Source organism: Pinus tabuliformis, chromosome 7 (assembly GCF_031772625.1).
Source record: "Pinus tabuliformis cultivar Carrire ecotype Pingquan chromosome 7, CPIR1, whole genome shotgun sequence".
Classification (NCBI taxonomy): domain Eukaryota; kingdom Viridiplantae; phylum Streptophyta; class Pinopsida; order Pinales; family Pinaceae; genus Pinus; species Pinus tabuliformis.
The window spans coordinates 591,755,110-591,761,226 of record NC_142293.1 but is presented as its reverse complement, the minus strand read 5'-3'; positions in this window follow the sequence as shown (position 1 = coordinate 591,761,226).

Here is a 6,117-nt window from a genome sequence, read left to right as displayed (position 1 = left end):
ACCCGAGGCAGCAGGAGACGCCAACAAAGGGGCCGGGCGAAGGGGGGAAAAAGAGAACATCCAGGAAATTTGTTGTGCCTTCAACTGAGCCGCCGCGTACCAGATCCAAGACAGCTGAAGTCGCTGCAAAGCCGATGGAGACGGCATCTTCACATTCAGGTGATAACTCCACTCCTATTGGTCAACCTTCTATTTTGAATGAATTGCAATCCATTATGCACTCTGCATTCAGAACCTCCCTTTCTGAAATTGTCTCCTTACCCACCATCCATTGCCCCATCGACCCCCCCCTCCCTACTTTCTCAACTACCCCCCCTTCCTATATCCCGGAGACTGGTGACCCGGATTCCCCTCCCTCCCTGATGGTATCTGGTGGGCACCATTATCTTTTGCGTTCCAGAACTCGGCCTAAAATACTAGGACTGGGATCCTCCCCAGGTAGGCATCGTAAACAAAAGCGAGGCCGGCCATCCCAAATTTCTTCTGCAAAATTAACTGCGGTGGCAGATGTGGCTTCGGGTCGACAGATCACTATTGAAAGGGCACTTAGAGCGAATGAGCCCCAGAACTGGGTGACCCCATGATTTGCCTCTCCTTCAACTGTAGGGGTTTAGCCAGCCCTAAAAAACGATTGGCTCTCAAGAGACTGGTACTTGAATCCAGATGTGATATCATTTTTCTTCAGGAAACCCTATGCTCCTCTGAACTAGCAGTTCGATGTCTACACTCTTTTCTCCCTGGATGGTTCCTTCATGGGGTGGATGCCTGTGGTAGATCTGGTGGTCTACTCATTGGTATCAATCCTAGAATACACAGACCTCTTTCGGTATGGGGAGGAAGAGGATTCCTTGGCATGGACATCACTATGGGTGAGTTGGGCTTACCCATCAGAATTCTCAACATCTATGGACCCAATCAGAACAGGCTCGACTTTTGGCAAAACTTTCTTTCAGAAGGACATATTACACAGAACACTATTATTGGGGGTGATTTTAATTTCTCGTTGGGATCTGGGGAGACATGGGGGATATCTTCACAAGGGGATCCTATCGCGGAACAAATGTCCATGCTCCTCGATGCCCAGCATCTTGTGGACATCCCCATGAATAAAAAACTTCCTACTTGGCACAATCAGCGTACTGGAGAGGCTGCTCTAGGAAGGAGGCTGGACAGGTACATGATGCATGAGGCGCTGATACAGAAATTCCCATTATATAGACAGTGGGTCAGCAACGGGGGTCTGTCTGATCATCACCCCATCCTACTTCAAATTAGTGGCAACACACCAAAACCGCGCTCCCCCTACAAATTCTTTGCTGGCCATCTTCAAGACCCAGAATACAACAAGTTGGTCACGGATTTCTGGGCCACACAGCCCCAGTTGAGAGAAGGGAGGAAAGCTTCGGACTTCTGTGACAGGCTTAAAAAGCTCAACAAATTGTCAGATACCTGGGCTCGTCTGAAGCGAAGCAGAGAGGAACAGTACCTGAAGGATAAGGAAGTTAGAATAGGCCAATTAACAGACGAAAGGGGAATAGGTTATCAATCGGATGAAACAAAAGCGGAACTCTGTCATCTGATTGAGGAAAAATCGAAGATCTTAAAGGAAAGAGAAGAACTCTGGCGTCTGAAGAGCCGAGCCATCTGGCTTAAAGCAGGGGACAACAATACTAATTTTTTTCATAATATTGCCAATGGCAGAAAGGCCGCTAACACTATTTGGCAGCTTCCAATGGAGCCTGATGGTTGGGCAACCACTCATCAACAGCTGGCTAGACTGGGGATCACTCACTTCAAGGGACTCTATACGGCCCCAAATTCAGTTAACCTTCCAGAGATTATCAGACTTGCTGGCAAGTTTCCAAGGTTCGTGTTACAGGAGGACATTAAGGATCTCTGCCAACCAGTCAGTGAACAAGAGCTTGAAAGCATGCTTAAGTGGTTCAAAAAGGATAAGAGCCCAGGACCAGACGGATGGCCTGTGGAATTCTACCTGGCTTTCTATGAGATGATGAAGGATGACCTATTGGCGGTGGTGGAGGAAAGCAGGATCACGGGTCACATTCACCCACCCATGAACCAGACCTTTATAGCCTTGATCCCCAAATCTGACGAGCCCTCATCCTTCAATGACTTTCGGCCTATTTCCCTCTGCAACTGTCTCTATAAAATCATAGCCAAAATCATTGCCAACTGCATAAAGCCAATCCTATCCACACATATCTCGGCTGAGCAATTTGCCTTCCTCAGGAACCGACATATTCAAGAGGCTATTGGCACTGCCCAAGAAGCTTTACACTCTATCAAGCTAAAGAACCTGAAAGGCATCTCCTTAAAAATTGACCTTGCCAAGGCTTTTGATAAAGTTAATTGGTTATACTTGAAGATGATACTTACTCATCTAGGTTTCCCTCATATCCTCATTAATTGGATCATGGGCTGTGTTACTTCGGTATCATTTGCTATACTTATCAATGGTGCGGCTTCGGAACGCTTTCATATCTCCAGGGGGATCAGGCAAGGATGTCCACTATCCCCATTACTTTTCCTCATTGTTATGGAAGGATTGAGCAGGCTTATAGCGGAAGCTAGAAGGACGGGAGACATAAGTGGTCTCAAAATTACGGAGCAGTTTGTCCTTACCCACCTATTGTTTGTGGATGATATATTAATCTTCCTGAATGGCAGTATCAGGGACATCGTCGCCCTTAATGACATCCTACTCCTCTTTTGTAAAGCCACGGGCATGGAAATAAATGAGCAGAAGTCCACCAGGTCCATGATGCATTGCTCACAGCAGGAAGCTCTACTAGCTGGCCAGTTCTTCCCATTCTTAGAATGCCAGTTGATGGATGGTATCAAATATCTGGGATTTAGATTGAAGCCGGATGGGTATAAAATTACTCACTGGTATTGGCTTATTAACAAAATTGAAAGAAGGATAACAGGTTGGCAGCACCATCTATTGTCTAAAGCTGGCAGACTCCTACTGATCAAGACAGTCCTAGAGGCCACCCCTGTTTATTGGATGTCTCTGACTTGGATCCCTAAAGGCATTTTGAACAGGATTCAACAAATATGCTCCCGCTTTCTTTGGAATGGAAACAAAAAAGGAAGGGTATTTGCCTGGACCAGATGGTCCACCGTTGCACTGCCAAAGCAATGGGGTGGTTGGGGTATAAAGTCCCTACAGGAATTTGCACTTGCCCTCACGGCCAAGCAGGGCTGGTCTCTCACCAAGATGGACAGTCTATGGGCTAAGGTTATTCATCACAAATACATATGGCCATCCTGCTTCACGGAGTGGCTTCGCAGACCTTCTTGGAATCAACAGGGTATTTCAGCGATCTGGCATGCCACTCTCAAGGCGATGCCCCTTATTAGAGATAATCTACTCTGGAGGGTGGGCAATGGGGCCCAGGTTCGTATTGGACTTGACCCTTGGCCTGGATCGGGGAATGCTCACATATTGCCCAGAGATCTGATTCAACACCTCAATCACAGGGGCATCAAATTTTTAGCACAGATCGGAGATCGGGAGCGCTCCACTATATTTTCCCAAGCTTGGATTAATGACGGGCATGGACAGATCCCGGAGGCATGGACAGAACAGTGGAATGGATATATACGAGCTCTAATTGAATCTCATATCAAACTTCGGGAAGATGAAGATCAGCTTATATGGGCCCCTGCTAAATCCGGGACATACTCACCCAAACTGGGATATATCAGGCTTATGGAAGCCAGAAAACCTGCAAACCTGCTAGGCTGGTCGAAAATTGTGTGGAAACTCCAAGTGCAGCCCAGAAACAGGCTTCTCCTGTGGAACATAATCGCAAATAAATTACCTACAGGGGATGCCCTCAAGAAGCGGGCCATCGCAGGACCATCTTGGTGCGTACTTTGCCAAAGTAATGAAGAATCCTCGAACCACCTTTTCCTCCACTGTGAGACAACTAAAGGAATATGGCATCAGGTCACACAGGTACTGAATATCAGAACGAATTGGCAGGGCGAGGACATACCGACTGCCTGGACAAATTGGTGGGAAGCGGTTGCCACAGAAAAGGCCTTAAATCTCCCAGCAGTGATTTCGAGTTTCATATGGCAGAGCAGGAACGCCTTTATTTTTGAGAACTGTAGAGTCAACAATCAGCTTCTCTCGGCATCCATTTGTGCTGCCTACAATGAAATTCCTTTTGAGAGCACACCTAACCGACCTAGACTCATTCAGCCTGAAAACATAAATAAGGATATGCCTTGGGCATACTTTGACGGGGCAACTCCGCCACAAGGATGTGGTGGGGGGATTGTTTTTTTCCTATCTGATACTCATTTTTTTCACCTGAGACTGGGTCTGGGGTCGGGTTCGAATAATTTTGCGGAGCTTATCACTTTGAGACACCTTCTCTATTTTGCCCTCACTAAACATTGCAGACAAATTCAAATTTTTGGGGACTCAAAGATTGTGATTGATTGGACAAACAATAAATCTATCTGTCATGCATATTCTTTGAAACATATCTTGGAAGAAATTGTTTTTCTAAAAACACATTTTGACCAGATCACTGTTTCTCATATCTACAGGGAAAGAAATGCGATTTCTGACCAGCTTTCGAAAGAGGCGGTGGATCGGCCTCTAGGAGATTGGCAGATTGATGAACACACACCAGCTGGGATACACAATTTCTATCATCGTCCCTACATCGACGGCCTACTGATGGGGGTTTCTCCCCCTCACTAGTTTTTTGTAGCTGCTACTTGGGAGCTTCATTTTGTATAGCAGGAATCTTCTTAATCGGGTATATATTATATGGACATATGGATGTACATATACCTGTATGGCCTTGGGGCTTTATTTTTGAAAATTTTGGGGACTCTGTATTACTGGTGATATACAGCTCATGTATTCACCTAGACTCACTTTGGATATTTATATCTAGTTTCTACTTTGTAACGTGGCTCTGGCCACCCTACAGCATATGCCTCGGCATCTACAACATGTAATATCTATTAACAACTTTTTAATAGAAATTACGAACTCTATTTTCCGCGGAAAAAAAAAAAAATTAAGAGAAGGCTATCATTTTCCAATTCGAGATAGGATTAGCCTTTTCTTGCATCTCAGAATAGATTTGCATTCAGATTAAAGCTTGCATTTTAAAAGTCCCCTTACGCAAGGGAAAACCTTAGTGTGGTTTGGATGAACCCTTAAGTCAGATTAAGGATTTTCTTGCTTGCTTGTGCACAACAAGAGGGCAGATCTAATTGCTCTTTTTATGTTGGTGAGTAATTGATAAACTACAAACTAACAGGGAGAGAGAAGGGGTAACTCAACCCAATTGAACCATTTGGAGCCATTATACAAACGGATAGGAGTCTGAAGTGGGACTTTGACCAGGTGGCCTTCCCTGATGTTGATGAGGTAATTTTTGGCCATCAACTGAGCCATAAATGATACACATCATAAAACCAACATATAACTAGAAAATAACCAGCATATAAACCATGGAAACTCAGCCATAATATCACCAATATAATACTGCAATTTCTCATATATCAAAGTAAGGAAAAGTCTCATATCAACATAGGAAAATAACAAGTCAGGGACTTCCACATACCACTCAACCATAGATTGGGTTGAACCAAATCTCTCTTTTAGATAATAACCACCACACCATATTCCAAGCATGAATGATGGATATCATGGAATAAACCAAAATAAAGCCAAACCAAGGCTTCCAGAGGCCAAACCGCCTTAACCCTCAACTAATGGTTCCACCTCACGGTCGGACATCACTAACACCAACTAGATCGGTATCTACCCAAGTTTCTTAGGGCTCCAGGAACTAGTAACTCAACCCACAACCTTCCAGGGCTCCAGGGCTTTTATCCAACATGGCTCTAGGGACTAGTAACTCAACCCAGCAAGGGATCCAGAGCATTTTTCCTAGCTTAGGCTCCAAAACTAATAATTCAATCCAAGTTGTTCCAGGGCTTCGAAATAATTTGTTTCAACCCACAGCCATAAGGAATTATGAGCACCAATCATAAAACAATCAAGTGGAAATACCCAAAACACCATGTCTAACTAGGAAATGACAAGGCAAGGATAAA